Source organism: Podarcis pityusensis (genome assembly GCF_964106645.2).
Source record: "Podarcis pityusensis genome assembly, chromosome: 9".
Classification (NCBI taxonomy): domain Eukaryota; kingdom Metazoa; phylum Chordata; class Lepidosauria; order Squamata; family Lacertidae; genus Podarcis; species Podarcis pityusensis.
This window is the reverse complement of record NC_138034.1, coordinates 54,068,891-54,084,561: the sequence shown is the minus strand read 5'-3', so window position 1 is coordinate 54,084,561 and position 15,671 is coordinate 54,068,891. Positions and strand designations below refer to the sequence as shown.

Here is a 15,671-nt window from a genome sequence, read left to right as displayed (position 1 = left end):
AGAATGAATGATGTCAGGCGAGGCTGTGGCAGGGAGGCAGGGAGAGGGAGGGGACGAGCGGAGAGCATGAAACTGGCTGTAAACACAGCGGCGCCTCCAGAAGCAGCCACGGCCCCGCCAGTCCAGCCTGCCTCGAGGCTTCGTCTCCCAGGAGCCGCCCTCGCGCAGAGGAAACCTCTCCAGCTGTTGCACTGCCGAGGTAACGGTGCGTATGGCATTCGCGTAAAGAGGCTGGGATTAAATAAAGAAGAAGAAGGGAGGGGGGAGAGAGAGAGAGCTGCCTGCAAGGGAAAAGGAAACTTTCTTCTAGCTGTTTCTTCTTGCGGCTCCTAGCCCAGTGGTGGGAGTGCCTGCCTCTAGTTCTGGCCAGAAGGAACTGCAAATGCCAAGGAGCTTGATTGGAGGCTATGCAGGAGACTTTCCTGCTGAGTGCTGGAACGCAGAACTAGTTTGGAGGCTGTTCCCCTCTCCAAATTAAGTAGGTAAGTTCAAAGAGCTGGTGCGTCAGCCAAGGGGTTACTTGTGTATATTGGAAGGAACGAAAACTCCATGGCGCCCCCCCCCCACCTAGAAAAATCTAATGGGGGGATGGGGGAGGTTTGTGGTGCCAAATGTGTGAATGAATCTAACCCAATACTGCTTTTTCTTAAAATGCTTTATATTGCTTCCGAAACTTCTTTATCTCCACCAAAACCTTTTTTATTTTTCTATCTGCTTGACTCCAGTTTTTAATAGGGCAGTCCTTTGCATGTCTGTTCACCAGTAAATCCTACTGAGTTCAATTGGACTTACTCCCAGGGTAGTGCAGGTTGCATCCAAAGCAGAAGGACGTTTTTGGGGACTTAAATAAAAGTTGACTGTATAAGATGGTTTGTTGTAAATATGAAACAAACTGACAAAACATTTCTGGCTGAATTTCATTGCTGTAAAATACATGTATTGTGAAAACTTCAAATGTAGGTAAACTTTTCTTTAGCGAGTCACAATTGCATAGAAGTAGTTTTGAACTTAGTGATGCCCCACTGGTTTTGACTGAGCTTTATTAGAAATGTGTAGAAATGTTCTGTAATTCAGTTTATCTTGAATAGATTTCTAGAGACTTTGGAATAATGTGGTTTTTTAAATGGTAAGGTTGCTTGTACACATCGCATTGTTATACTACATGGTTTATTGTCTAAAAGCAGAGGTTAGACCACTGCTGTATGAAATGCAGTTTGGGATGGATTCAGACTCAATCTTGCATAGAATAGAGGCAGAACAATTTGAATCCTCTTTATGTAAGGCTGGGGGTGTTTAATTGGGTGGAGGTGTACCTCTCCCAGCCGCTGTTAGCCAGTTACCTGTGCATCACTCTGCTGGAGTGGAGCTTCCCCACTTCTGTCTGCTGAATGTGATATTTCAGGGGCAGGGCTGAGCCAGCCTTGGATCTGTTGGATCCAGAGCTGGCCCTGCATCTGTGTGACAGCGTTGCGTGCAATTTGGATCTGATTGCTGTACCAGGTCCAGGCCAGTGTTGTGGTCCATCTTCCACCTCAACTACCATGCATAGCAGGGCTGCAATGTAGTTGAGCCCACTGCTCTGTAAAATCCAACCAGGGGTGGAAGGAGTTTACCTTGCGCCATAAGGTTGTTGTGTCCAAATGAAGTTTCATTGAATTTAATGGGTTTATGCTAAGCATGATTGAGCCTGGCTCCCATTATTGTTTTAAAACAATTTTTTTTCGGCTTGCAAACAAAACAAAGTGTTTTCCATATTCCCATTGTTTTGCTTAGTAAGATTATGTTTGGTAAGTCTGTTTCATGGATGTAGAAAGTCTTGTTAATAAAAGATAAATGTCTCCCCCCCCCACACACAAAAAAGTGGCCTCATAGTCTTTCTGTCAGCTGTGTAGTGGGTACTATAAGCACAAATGTTTGCAAATAACTGCTTAAAGTTACAGTACTTGTATTCTTGAGTATTTCGCTTGAGGGATATGGTATAGAGATAGCAGCAGGTTTTTAGATATAGGTTTTAAATCTAAAACTTATTTGGAAGTGAAGGGTATTGACAACAGTAGGCCTGTCTTTAAAGTAAACAAGTTTAGTATTCAGGTGTATTACTTTTTAAGGTAGCTTCTATCTGGTTGCAACCCAAAGCCATTCAATCCTGAGTAATCTAATAGATTACTCTGTAATGTTTGGAGGATTACACATAGATACTGAATGAGGAAGACTAGGCAGGAAAAGAAGACAATCTATAACTAGCAAATATGTGACCTGTTACTTTGATGAGTTTACAGTTGTCAGTCTGTTCCCAGAAGACTTCTTTCTTTCTTTCTTTCTTTCTTTCAATCAGTCATTGAAAGTACACTCCTGCCTGCCACATTCTTGAATCAGGCTGAGAAATCAGTCTCTCTCTGACCGTAAAAGTCTTTATGATCAGTTCACAAACTTCATTTAAATAAATTAAAATATCATAAGAATCCTAATTATACTTTGATTGCTTTGTTTTGTATTCCAGCCTATAATCCCTTGAGCGCTTGATACTGAAAGATTTTTGCAACTCTTCAACATACGTATTCTTAATCAACATTTCTTATCATTATACATCATTTGGGGTTTAAACTTTTAATGGCCACATATTGAAATCTCTCATTTCCTTCAGATTATATGTATATCATGTGAAACTGTTGCATGTAGTAATTTGCATCCAAAGAACCATGAGCAAAAGTCAATTAGCTACTAGCAGTTCTCCACGAATGCTTGTCGAAGCATTCATTTAGTGCTACAGTAGGTAGATTCCTCTCAAGCTTCAGCAAGTAACAGAACATCTTTGAGTTTATAATAATGTGAGCAGAAGAAACTTTCTGCATCCAACTCAATGCTTTCTGGATTCTTAACTATAGTAGAAAATTGTTTGTTTTCCATTCACATAATTAATTATATTGATATTTGAAAAAAATTAAGAAAGCAGATATCTAACAAGCATTTCTTTTCAACGTATTTAATCCTATTAAAACACAAGTATGTCTATAGTTAAATCTTGAAAGAGGAAAGCATGATAGTTTGCATACTTCATTATAAAAGATAAAGGGTAAAGGGACCCCTGACCATTAGGTCCAGTTGTGGCTGACTCTGGGGTTGCGGTGCTCATCTCGCTTTATTGGCTGAGGGAGCCAGCGTACAGCTTCCGGGTCATGTGGCCAGCATGACTAAGCTGCTTCTGGCGAACCAGAGCAGCGCACGGAAATGCCGTTTACCTTCCCGCCGGAGCGGTACCTATTTATCCACAAGCACTTTGACGTGCTTTCGAACTGCTAGGTTGGCAGGAGCAGGGACTGAGCAACGGGAGCTCACCCCGTCACAGGGATTCAAACTGTCAACCTTCTGATCGGCAAGCCCTAGGCTCTGTGGTTTAACCTACAGCACCACCCGCGTCCCATACTTCATTATAGATGGGATATAATTTGCACTCTAAGCCATTTTTTAACTGCAGTCATTTCCTTAGGGAGGTATCTTGAAGCATAAAACAGTTGAGAATTTGGTTTACATTTTTAGTAACTGTTACGTTTATATTAAAGTTTGTGACTGCAATGGTTGCTAGCTTTAGGGTCTCTTTTTCTGTAAATAAATCTTAAGACCCCAGTTCCATCTACAGTCAAGGTTGTTTTATGGAACAGCATGCATCTTCTAGTTTAAGAATTGCCATGTAGGTGTTTGCCTCTCATTCCCTTCTCCTTACAATACTCTCCTTGATTTTGATTCAGTTTCTTTATTGGGCAAAAAAAGAGCACAGCTACATCCATTTTCACATTGCAAAACAAGGATCAGTTTGTGTATATGAAATTGTAACATGAGAAGCAGCCCTTAATGGCTGTAACCACTGAGAATAATCATATTTACAAAAATGGGAGTACTCTGGAGTAAGTGGTTTGAAGACTGCAGCCAAGTAGACACTTTAATGTTCTAGGGCTGCCATCACCAACTGCTCAAAAAGAATGTGAGCAGAAAACCACCTTTGCCAACTTCTGCATTCCTCTATTGGTGTCCTCTGCATGTTTGCAATCTATGTTACAAAGGGATGTATATTAATGGACTTTGCTTGTCTACAGGATTGAATGTGGACTTTCCCTTTTCTATGATTTACTCTAGCTTATGAATTATATTTTTATAGGCTATTATTTTTTATTTAATTTGTTTTATTTGCAAAATATTTATGGTAAGTATTAGCTTGTCTAATTTGCATTTAGGTAAGATAGTCTTTACACAATATTTTTAGCACCATATAAATGCGGGTACCATAACACTTCATTTTAATATGGATACAGAACAGCTATATGCCAAGCAGATGCTGGAAGAATGGCTCTTAACAGAGACATTGCTGTCTTTGCAGATCTCAGCCTGTTAGGAGGCTTATTGTACCATGGACACTACTGTCCCAGATTATTCCAAAGGGCATTAAGAATCACAGACAGTACTGTCCCAGCAGATGCTGTGAGATTTATTTAGGAACTAAAACAGGCATTGATGGGAAAGTTTCTGCAAGACAGATGAACTACTGTTTCCTCAGATGTGCATCTGCTCAGAGAACTGTTTAAGTATACTGGCCATGAGCTGAAACTTGGGCAAAGTCAGTGCCATTGACCTTGGTGGGATCTGCTTTTGAGTAAATATGCATAGGATTGGGCTGGTAATAATAAAATATTAACATATTATTATTATTATTATTATTATTATTATTATTCCACCCATCTGACTGGGTTGCCTTAACTACTCTGGGCAGCTTCCAACAACTTAAAACACAGTAAGACATCAAACATAAAAAACTTCTCTATACAGTGGTACCTCTGATTATGAACTTAATTCGTTCCGAAGGTCCGTTCTTAACCTGAAACCGTTCTTAACTTCAGGTACCACTTTAGCTAATGGGGCCTCTCGCTGCCGCTGCACTGCCAGCATGCGATTTCTGTTCTCATCCTGAGGTAACGTTCTTAACCCAAGATACTACTTCCGGGTTAGCGGAGTCTGTAACCCGAAGTGTTTGTAACCCAAGATACCACTGTAAAGGGCTGCCTTCAGATTTCTTTTAAAAGTCAGATAGTTGTTTATTTCCTTGACGTCTGATGGGACAGCATTCCACGGGGAGAGTGTGACTACCGAGAAGGCAGCAGTCCTATACAGTGGTACCTTGGTTTAAGAACAGTTTAGTTTATGAACAACTTGGATTAAGAACACTGCAAACCCAGAAGTAGGTGTTTCGGTTTGTGAACTTTGCCTTGGAAGCAGAACATGTTCCGCTTCCTGTTGAGTGTAAATTGAGTCCCCCACAGCTATGGGAAAGCACACCTTGGTTTAAGAACGCTTTGGTTTAATAATGGACTTCCGGAATGGATTAAGTTCGTAAACCAAGGTACCATATTTGGGAGTAAGGCCCATTCAACTTTATGGGACTTATTCCCATATACAGGATTGAGCTACACTGCAGTTCAACTTATTTGAAAGTACATTCCAATTGAAATCAGTTGGATTTACCGGTTCATCTGACCTATGTAAAATATTTGGCTTTTGAAAATGTAATTGTACCGTCTTGCTATTTTTTGCACATTTCCCAGTTAAGTAGAGAAAAATAAAATAAAACATGGATTGTAAGATAGTAATAATACGTGTTTCTTGGTTAATGTGTATACTATGGTTATCCTGTTCAGAAAAACTGGGAGAGAAAAACCGAATAGATAATTGGCTGAACATGTGCCAACACTCTGGTTTTGTTTCTTCCTGTCACAGCACAAAGGGTGGGAACAGTTGAATAGCTGCTCATTCATGGTAAATTGTGGTTAATAGCTTATCTTTGCATGCAAGAGTGGTTAATGACTGCATAGATATGTGGCATACTGCATAACCGATGCTGCCTGAATGAAGGCAATAACATGTTGGAGAGAAGTGCATGGTAGCAGTTATTGCTATAGAATTTTTGTTTTCAAGTTTAGTTGTTCTGTATATAGTCATTTTTTTAATTTAAAAAACTTAATTTAGGTGAACCACCCATACTTTATTAGTTGTCCAAGATTACAAGGCCTATTATAGCACACTTCTGGGCTTTTTATTTCAAGTTTTTAATGGTAGGTAACTTTTTGGAATGCACATTGCTGTGACTAGTATATATTATATGTCAGTAGGTACTAGACAGAAGATAAAAGTGATTTGGTGCCAGTGCAAAGGACTCTGTCTTTCTCTTTAAACAAAACCAGGGGAATGCCAGTTTTTCTGAGTCACTGAAATCGTAGTAAAATTATATGGAAATACTGTATGTTAGACACATACAGAACAGAGGTGAAGGGACTGTAACAGAAGACTAGTAAGAAAGGTCACAGTGTGGGTTAGCTAATAAACTTTAGTTCAGATAAAGTATATAGCATAGATCGGGGCCAGCAATGCTTTCTGAGGCCAGTCCGGTCCACTCCCTGGCAGACCTCTTGGTGGGCCAGAGCGTGCGCGCCCACTTGTGCTCTCAAGCTATTTCCGGCACTCTTCTGGGTTGGAAGAGCGCCAGAAATAGCGTGTGCGCAGCTGAGTGGGAGGAGGCAGGCAGACCCCTCAGAGGCCCCAAGGAGCATCCTGCCCTGGCTGGCCCCGCCCATATGGACAGCTGGCCCCGCCCCTGGGTGCAGGGCATGCGTGTTGCCCCAGGTGCCTGATCAGCTTGCTCTGCCACTGTCTCACACAGGTACAATCCTATGCTCACATAGATTTGTACGGTACACTAAAACTGCTGCTGTTTAGGCCCGGTTCCACTTCATGGCTGCTTTGAAAATAGGAATTGTAAAAGGAAATGTTACCTGCATATGTTGTGAACCACCCTGTGATCTTCAGATGAAGGGAGGTATACAAATTTAATAAATCATAATAAAGTAATAATTATACTGTCCATGGCTGTTCATCCAAGCATGGAGATCCATACACGTCACAATATCTTTGAGCAAATCGTAGATGAATGTGGATGACACATCTGCTGAGGACTTGCATACATGTTAAACAATTATTGTGTCCTAATCTTAAATATAATAGACAGAAAAGCGTTCAACGGTGTTATAAGTTTGTGGCTAGGCAATACTATCCTAAAATATCTGGATACAGTAAAGGGTTAGAATTTAAGCCACCCCTATATTCCAAGGTCTAGTGGGGGCTGGAGTTTAAACCAGTTTTTCTGTGTCCAGGAAACAGCCTGGCAAGAGAACCGTCAAGAAATAATAACTGGAATGGTTGGGCCTTTTAGGAAGGCCATTAACAGAGACTCTCTGGGTCAGAGAGAAACTGGGAAAGCTTCTCCATGAGATGAGAAAGTTAACAAAAAAAAGGCCAGAGTTTTAGGAGGGAAGGGCAAAATTGCAGTGGGAGATGAGGTAATCGAATTGGAAAAAGTCCCTTTTGCAAGCTGGAGGGGGGGTGGTGCAGAGCATGATGTGGGCAGTCTGTTTTATGCTGCAGAGAAGATCAGACATGACGTTTGGGGTCTCTTGGAATCCAATGCTGCAGCAATAGGAGAAACAAGACCCTCTTGGGGTGTGAATTCTCTGCCCTCTCTCCATCTAGGTCCAGGTTGTATACATGTGTAAATAAATCATATATCATAAAGACATCACAGTCTCCACTGTGTCTCTTTGTTCCAAAAGGAAACACAGAGCCTGGTAAGCGTGCTGGTACTTCTAGAATCTCGCACTGCTCAGAGATTGGGTTGCCTTGTAACAATATGAAGTGGGGGGGATATGGAAGAAATCACAGGGGGAAAATGGGTATCATTGAATTATTATCCAAAAATAAAAATTAAAAATTGGCAAGATGTTGTTGGACAGACAAAACATTTCCCCCCAAGGAACAATAATCTGGATTAGTGAAATCCATTTTTTCAAGATAGCTATATTTTCCAATCAGTATTCTTAACTTGTAGTCCTGTAGATTACCCCTATTTGTTTTGTTGTAGTGCAGCCTGAGGTTGTTTCATGAGGCCAACAGTCTTATTCTTAGATGCTCTTTATTATGTCAGCTGTGGATCATAACAAATAGGCTTAATCAGTATTGGACTGTTGTTTGTTATGTGAGCGCCCCTAGGTTTAGAAGTAAGTCTTATTGACCGAGGAAATAATGTTTCTATTTCTTGTCATTAAATCTAAATTTGCTTAGTCTCTATGGATGTTGTCAGTAATTGTAGTTCATCCTCCTTTAGCCTGCGGGATCAGGCCAAATGCCCGTCTCATTCAGCAGTCTTCTCTCACATTGGCCAAACAGATGCCCTTGGGTAGATGCCCAGAAGCAGAACCAGAGCTCAACAGCACTCTCCTCACCTGCAACTCCCAACAACAGCCACACAGAGGTATAGTGCCTTAAATAGTGAAGGTAGAACCTCAGGCTTCATCACAAACATTAATATGCTGTGCTACAAGTATCACTGTGGTGTAGTGTTGGACTAGGACTGGAGAGATCAGGTGACCTAGGGGAAAATGTATCTCAGCCTACCATTACAGGATTGTTGTGAGGATAAATTGAAGATACGGAGAACCATGTATGCCCTTTTGTGCGCTTTTTAGAGGAAAGCTGGGATACAAATATAAATAAACAAACTATTGTTTGTTGTGAATGAGCTTCAGACTCATACCCCACCCCTTTTTGTGTGGCATTGGAGATGAGTTTCGAAACTTCTGCTTCTGTTTTTCTTTAAATATAGCTTGTTGTGTCATCTGGTTAATATTAACTTCTTTCAGAGAAATGACAGTTAACATTAACCACAGTTAGCCAGTTGACAAGAAGCTGGGTAAGCAGAAACCTCCAAACTCCTTACAACTGCACTAGAGCAAAGAGGGTAAGTAGATTGTCAGCCTGAGGTTCACCTGGGCTTATTTGTGTCAAACTAAAAATGTGATGCTTGAACACAGCCAATAAAATAAAATGTTTTGAGCATTTTTAGTAAAGTGAGAATTGAGTGGTGGAGCAATGTTGTGGTGTAAGGAGAGTCTGATTGTTGAGTGACTGTGTATGTGGAGGTTGTGTATTTAGATTTGGGTAGTGTGAATCTGTATGTAAGTGATTTTGTTGACCGTATTATTATTTTTAAAGTTCATGAGATTGTTTAGATGCTATATACTTGTGCAGCATTTTTATGTATGTTCTGTCATCAGAGCCAGCCCACCCATGAGGCAGGGTGGTCTCAGGTGGCAGAAAGCATAAGTGGCAACATCACCACTGGAATGTGCCTCTTGGTGAGAGGAACGCTTTCTGGCGTGCAGCATTCTTATCTTCCCCAGCCCTGGGGCAGAGCAGACAAGCAGCAAGACCTTGACCTTGCAGAACACCCTCCACAGTTCTGTTTTGTTGCGGACGGAGGGTGTTCTAACAGTGGGGCAAACAGGCTTACACATGACAGTTAATTACACATGCTCATCTATCTAGGGATGTAGATGGCATCCTGCTTCCATATGCATAGTGCCTTTAATTAAGCTGGGGAAAATACATTGTTTCTGTATTATGGTGGTAATACCATATTATAAATGTTATAGTGGGTCAAAGTTCTTCATCCACAGTTCCTTTTCGCCTTTATCTTTATTTAAACACCAGTCCACAATTACACAGCATTATTTGAGATTGTTTTCTGCTTTAGTACTCTGATTGTATGCATGCCTGTATGAAAGCCAGGCATGGCATCTAGAATCACTTGGACATGTGCGAATCCACAATTTTAGCCTGTGCTTTGTTTTTGAAAGACTGATTTTTTTAAAATAAAAAAACCCTGCTATCTTAGATATAGCTGTCAAGGAGCAATAGGGCTGAAATGGTTGTTTAAAAATCCAGCAAAACTGACAAGAGTTGTGGCCCAGGACATACCTCTTCCTCATCATGAAATGCTTTTCTAATATACTGACTGGCCTTTTGATGTTCCTTTCTATGATAATGAGGTAATTACAATTTTACTTTTTTTTAAAAAAAATGTAGTTGCTAATAATTCCAGAAAGCAGCTAGATCACAGTTGTCTATTTTTCTGTCAGGCAAGTGATAGTGATTCTCGATTATAGAGATAAATGGGTTAGGATTGTCTAATGTTGCTTCTGAATAACCGGGACCTCACTGATGTATGTTGCAATCATTTTACTGGTGAATAATAGTGTTAATGTGCCAGTTACTATGGTAAAAGGTAAAGGACCCCTGGATGGTTTAGTCCAGTCAAAGGCAACTATGACACAGAATATAACATATTTCAGTGTGAGTTTTTAACTGTGTTAATAGAAACCTCTTTAACTTAGACTTTTTTGGGTAAAGCCAGACTGTCAAATGAGTATCATGCACACCTTTATTTGTGCTCGTATTTACATTGGTCTAGCTATGGCGATTGGGACCATTTTGGTGTTATACAAAGGTTAAAAAGCCGCCCATCCCAACTTCAGTGGGCCAACAGCAGAAAATAAGAGGCTGGCTATAATAAATGATATATGAAGTCCTGATACCATACTGTTTGCTGTGCACCAATTGCTGAAACCTTTGATCACTAGTGTTGTATGGCTGATGCTTCAAGGAAGTGTTTTTGTTAACATTATTCACATAAATGGGAAATAGTAGGTGAAGTGCCATAGCTCTGTGATAGAGCACATACTTGGAAGGCATAAAATCTTCATTCAATCCCTGGTACTTCCAGTTAGAATGATCATGGGTAGCAGGAGGTGGGCACTGCTGTCTGAGACCATAGAGAGCTGGTGTCAGTCAAAGTTGACACTGGTTGCATTTAGGTATCATGCTGAACCATAGTTTATCTTGATGAGAATGACCCTAGATGATCCTTAAATTCCAGGGCTTTCTAACTCCCTCTCCTCTTCCAGTGGGACTACAATGAAGTGATTGGAAGCTTTCATTTATCAGTTTAGCATTACATCTGACTCCTAAATTGTGGTTAATTTTGACTGTGGTTTGTTTGAAACAAGGCAACTTCATAAACCACAGTTTGAAGTTAGCTTAATTTAAACAAACCATAGTTTAGATTTTAACCATAGCATTTCAAACAGCATTCTTTCCCAGCCCTGCATAGAGATGCTAGAAATTGAACCTTGAATCTTCTATATGCAAAGCATGTGGTAATTTTCTATTTCATACATTGGATCTTATCCTTCCTACAAGAAACTTAGGGGAATTCTAGTGTCCTAGCAACTTTATGAAATGGGTTTGGCTGAGAAAAAGTAACTTGATCTAGGAGCACTTACCCCTGGGTTTTTTAGAGGCTGACAGCAAGAAAATATTGCTTTGAAGTGTTCAAGGAAAAAGCTAAGGGGATCAATGAGAAGCAAAGTATTTATTTCACATAGTTGATACTACAGTTGAAAACATATTGATGGAAAACATCATTACTAACAGACCATTAAAATGAAACATTGACTAACGTAAGAAAGAATCTGAAATGTAAGGCTTCTGATGAAAATTACCACCTACCAAATCTCTGCTCAGCAAAAGTTCTGAATAGGAATTTTTACACATCTGAATTACGATTACATCATAAACAGTTCCAACTTTGCTCTGAGTTGCCTCAGAATCTTTCTGAGTACTTGTACAGCTCAGCCATTATGTAAAACTGTTGAGCATGAACTGGTTATGATGGCATTTCAAAGTGTCACTTGGGACATTGTATTGTACCTAGGATTTGGATCAAAGAACATCTTAAATAGTCAGGTCAGAAGGAAAAGTAGGATGTTTTTCCCTTTTAAGCTTTTTGGACTTTCTTTAAACTTGTATGTATGTTTACTGATTCCCAACCTAATGCATAGCCGACAGTGATTGGGCCACATAGATCTGCCGAAATTCTGCTGTGCAGCCTGCTGAATCCTCTTTTAATAAGTATACTTAGTTTCTTTTCTTCTTTCTCCTCACCCCAAAGGAATTACATTCCTCTTTGATTATATGATGGCAGAAATATTTGGTATGATGTCAGTGGCAAAGAACATCACCTTCTGTTGACTGCTCACCTTTTTGTTGTTGTTGGCATCTGTCTGTCTCAAGAGACTATGGAAGAGTGTCTCATCAGGGGTAAAGGCAAACCATTGGAGAGTTACATCGTCTGCTGTGGGTGTAGAGACCAATACACAAGAGACATGTTTTATTGCAGCTGGGGCAGATGAAGGCTTCTGGTTTTGCTAATGCAGATGCACCGTGGCATTTCTTCTCTCTGCACTCCTCCTAGCTTCTGTGGTCATTGCTGTGGCTACATAACTTGACTGTTGCAAAGTACCAGTATTTGACTGTAGGTACTGGCCTGCTAGAGGTGTTAAGAAGTATGTGCTATGCATTATCAAATTGTGATTTTTTTGCTCCCCCCTTTCTACTTTAAAAGGATAAAAGCAATACATTTTTTGGGTATAAGGCAAGTGCACACAGGAACAAGTGTCACCAATGTTACACTAGCAAACTCACAACCTGAAACTCATCAGAGGTCTAAACTTTCCTGGCCTTTAGTGACATCTTTGCCATGGAGATCATATTGGGTAGAAAGATGAGGGGGAAATACTTGATATAAATGTGGGAAATGTCTGTGCTGGCAATTTTTGCAGTGCTAATACTAGTTGCTCTTTAGTTGTTGTTGCTTTTTAAAGTTGATGAATATTTCATGCCTCAGCTGGTTTGTTTATTTATTGCATTTATATATTACTTATCTGCCAGTGCACTGAAGGCAGCTTCAGTACAGCTATACCGCCTAACAGACGCAGTGCAAAAAGAAATGGGTGGGGATGGAAAGGGGGAAATAGAATTGATACCTAAATTTGGTTATGTAATGTTGCATAGTTGCTGTTATGAATCATGACCAAGTGGAATGACCCATGAGACATTTGTGGGAAAGGAGGAGCCAGATAGCAACCAGTCTTAACTGAGTTATGTTTCACATTTGCCTCTTATACTGTACTTCCAGTAGTATCAACAGTGACCTCTTAATGCAGAAGAGAGTTATGTTTTCTATGCCTGTGCCTTACTTTACACTTCATTTGTTCTTCTAGCGCCAGGCATGCATGAATACAGAAAGTGTAGCAGCTTTGAATATAGACATAATATTGCAACAAACAAGTTAAGAAAAAAGGTCCAGTGTGTAGGTAAAGGGCATACCTGCAGGGTGACCAGTTATGCATCAGCAAAAAGGATAGACACAACCAAGCTGAGGACATAGAGTTGCATATGCTCATTTGTGAGCAAATGTTAGAGATAATTACTAACATTTAAATTTTACCTAAGAAACCCAATTATTTTCCCATCCAAATCATCCCCAGCATATTATTCAATTTATATGCTCCCCAGATCGCCAGCATTGGTTCATCCTTAATTTACCACCCAGATGATCCAGGTTCTGCTCCAAAATAAAATTTCCTTCAATTACTGCCTATTAATCAATCATTTTATCACTACCCCCTCCCCAAATTTAATCAAACAAAATAAATAGGGTGTACTGGCAGTAGAGCATGATTCCCTTTACTCGGTGGCAGATTCTTACTATGGATAAGGTGACTGGCAGTGTTTTTTCTTTCTTTTAACTTAAACCAAAAACAAGCTGCATGTGTGAACTCAAACTCCAAATGTGGAGGGAGGTAACCAACGTCATTTCCTCTTCCTTGTAGAGATACTATATGAGAGGAAATGTATATTCCTTTTTCCATAGTGTTCATAAGAACAACATTGCTTTGCCTTTCACAGGGGCATTAGTTTCTGTTGTAGCTCAAGAGCCAACCAGCCAACAATTGTAGCTGTTGTGTTTGACTTTAATAGTAGAAGGAAAGATGGACCACTTCATATCTCATCCTGTATGTCTGGTACCAAATGGACAAAGGCCATCTTAAATCGAATTTTGTCCTCCATAAGTGTTTTTTTTCAGAGAAAGATAAGGGATTTAGATTTTTGCAGGAAATAACTCGTTTCTTGAATAAAGAGTGCTAAATTACAAGCAAGTTTTGTTTAAATTTTAGGAAATTTTAGGAAATGATTAAATAAAAATACAGTCGTACCCTGGTTCTCGAACAGAATCCATTCCAGAAGTCTGTTTGACGTTCAAAAACCAAGGCACGACTTTCGATTGGCTTCAGAAGCTTCCTGCACTCAGTCGGAAGCTGCGGAAGCCGTGTCAGACATCCGGCTTCCAAAAAAGGTTCGCAAACCGGAACACTTCTGGGTTTGTGGTGTTCGGGAGCCAAAACGTTTGAGTCACACATCAGCATAGTTTGTGTAGCTACTTCCTGTCACACAAAATAATAAATCATGTGTCGGGAATGGCAAGAGTAATCTAGGTATCTTTGGATTTAATTTTTAACTACTATAGTTGTTCTTGCCATCCCTTTATATTTATGTACCAATGCTAAAACTTTTCACTATGGACAAGGAGTCTATATTTTCAAGAAATGGAAAGAGAGACTACAGTAAAACTATAGTAAAGCTTCTTAACTTAAAATGTAACTGTATTTCTTTATCTCCATGTTTTAGTCGCTATGTATTCTGTGGTAACATCTTGCCTCATTTAGGAACAAATTACAGTTAGGTATCAACTCTTATATAATTAATACACAAATATTCCAGATTCCTATGTCACTTGACAACCTCTCATGGTGATAATAAATATAAATGACACATCCTAAATATAGCTGAGCCACTTCTTCTTGGTGGGGCATGTGACTAATTACACTTTTCCTTTTGCTGACTGTTGACTCACACTTTTTAGCTGGGTAAAGGAAAGTACATATTACTCACTCTCTCTCTTTTAATGCCTGTGACTAAACTTTGGGCTTGTCCACATCAAACTTTACTGTGTGTTTGCAGCTGTTTGCATTCCCATTTAATTTGCATAGTCCACATCACATTACCCTCAAACAACACCAGTCTCTGTAAATTCAGGTTTACCTGATATGAGGATAATCCAATAATTCCAATCCACTTGGGGCCCCAAATGGTTGTGGAGAATACTTTATCATAGAATCACAGAATTCCATAATTTGGAAGGTACCACAAGGGTCTAGTCCCGTGGTTCCCAACATGGGGCACATGCCCCACAGGAGGGCAATTAGAGCTTGTTTAGACCAAGTTAATGGCCTTTTAGGCTTCCTCCACGTGAATAGGAGTTCACTTTTGATTAATAAGAATTATATATCATTGGGCGGGGGGCATCAGGATTTTAGAGATGCTTAGGTGGGGCATGACCAAAAGAAGGTTGGGAACCACTGATCTAGTCCAACCCAGATGGACAGTTATTTTTACCAAGTATGATAATTATGGAGTTCATCCCCACCCTGAACTGACTTCTTCTCTATTCCAGTGCACAAGCTAAGAGTTGACTCTACATCCCAACTTGCTTCATCCTTCATCCTCAACATGCTTTGCTTATAATGTATTGTGTTTATAATGCAGTGCTTGAAACTATGGTGATAATGGGTCACTGTGTTTTGCTCTTGCTCATAAAAGAAGCAATCATTTGTCTAATAAGCTTTATGCCTAATGTTTATAAATGATATTGCAAAGTAAAGTGCTTGATTTGAGAAAAGCTTGCTGTCTGCCTTGATTTGATGGTTCTCTCCTGTGTCTTGAAAGCTATACTTGGAGATCAGCCTTTTGGCCTGAAATAGCCTATGGCCAAAGCAAAAGCATAATACAATTGTATTCTGGTTCTTTATGACTGAGTATCTTAAAAGACATTGCCA

General features: G+C 39.9%; 1 protein-coding gene and 1 long non-coding RNA gene across 8 annotated transcripts in view; one reads left to right on the top strand and one right to left on the bottom strand.

Moving 5' to 3' along the window:
• The first annotated feature begins 42 nt into the window (after positions 1-42).
• The window catches only part of SGMS2 (sphingomyelin synthase 2), a 30,613-nt gene continuing 14,984 nt past the window's right edge, over positions 43-15,671 (top strand). Inside the window, exons 1-2 of one of the 7 annotated variants that reach the window (XM_081020349.1) lie at positions 43-205; positions 334-478. The gene's annotated coding sequence lies outside the window, so the exon portion shown is untranslated. Of the gene's footprint in view, positions 206-333; positions 483-8,281; positions 8,348-8,735; positions 8,834-11,543; positions 11,680-15,671 lie in introns of those variants that run through there. The other 6 variants (XM_081020348.1, XM_081020346.1, XM_081020345.1 and 3 more) reach the window with 6 other exon arrangements.
• On the bottom strand, positions 7,740-11,474 carry LOC308485085. Its single transcript, XR_013990332.1, has 3 exons — positions 11,443-11,474; positions 11,217-11,277; positions 7,740-8,020 (listed from the first exon to the last, which is right to left on the bottom strand). It is a non-coding gene; the product is annotated as an uncharacterized lncRNA (long non-coding RNA).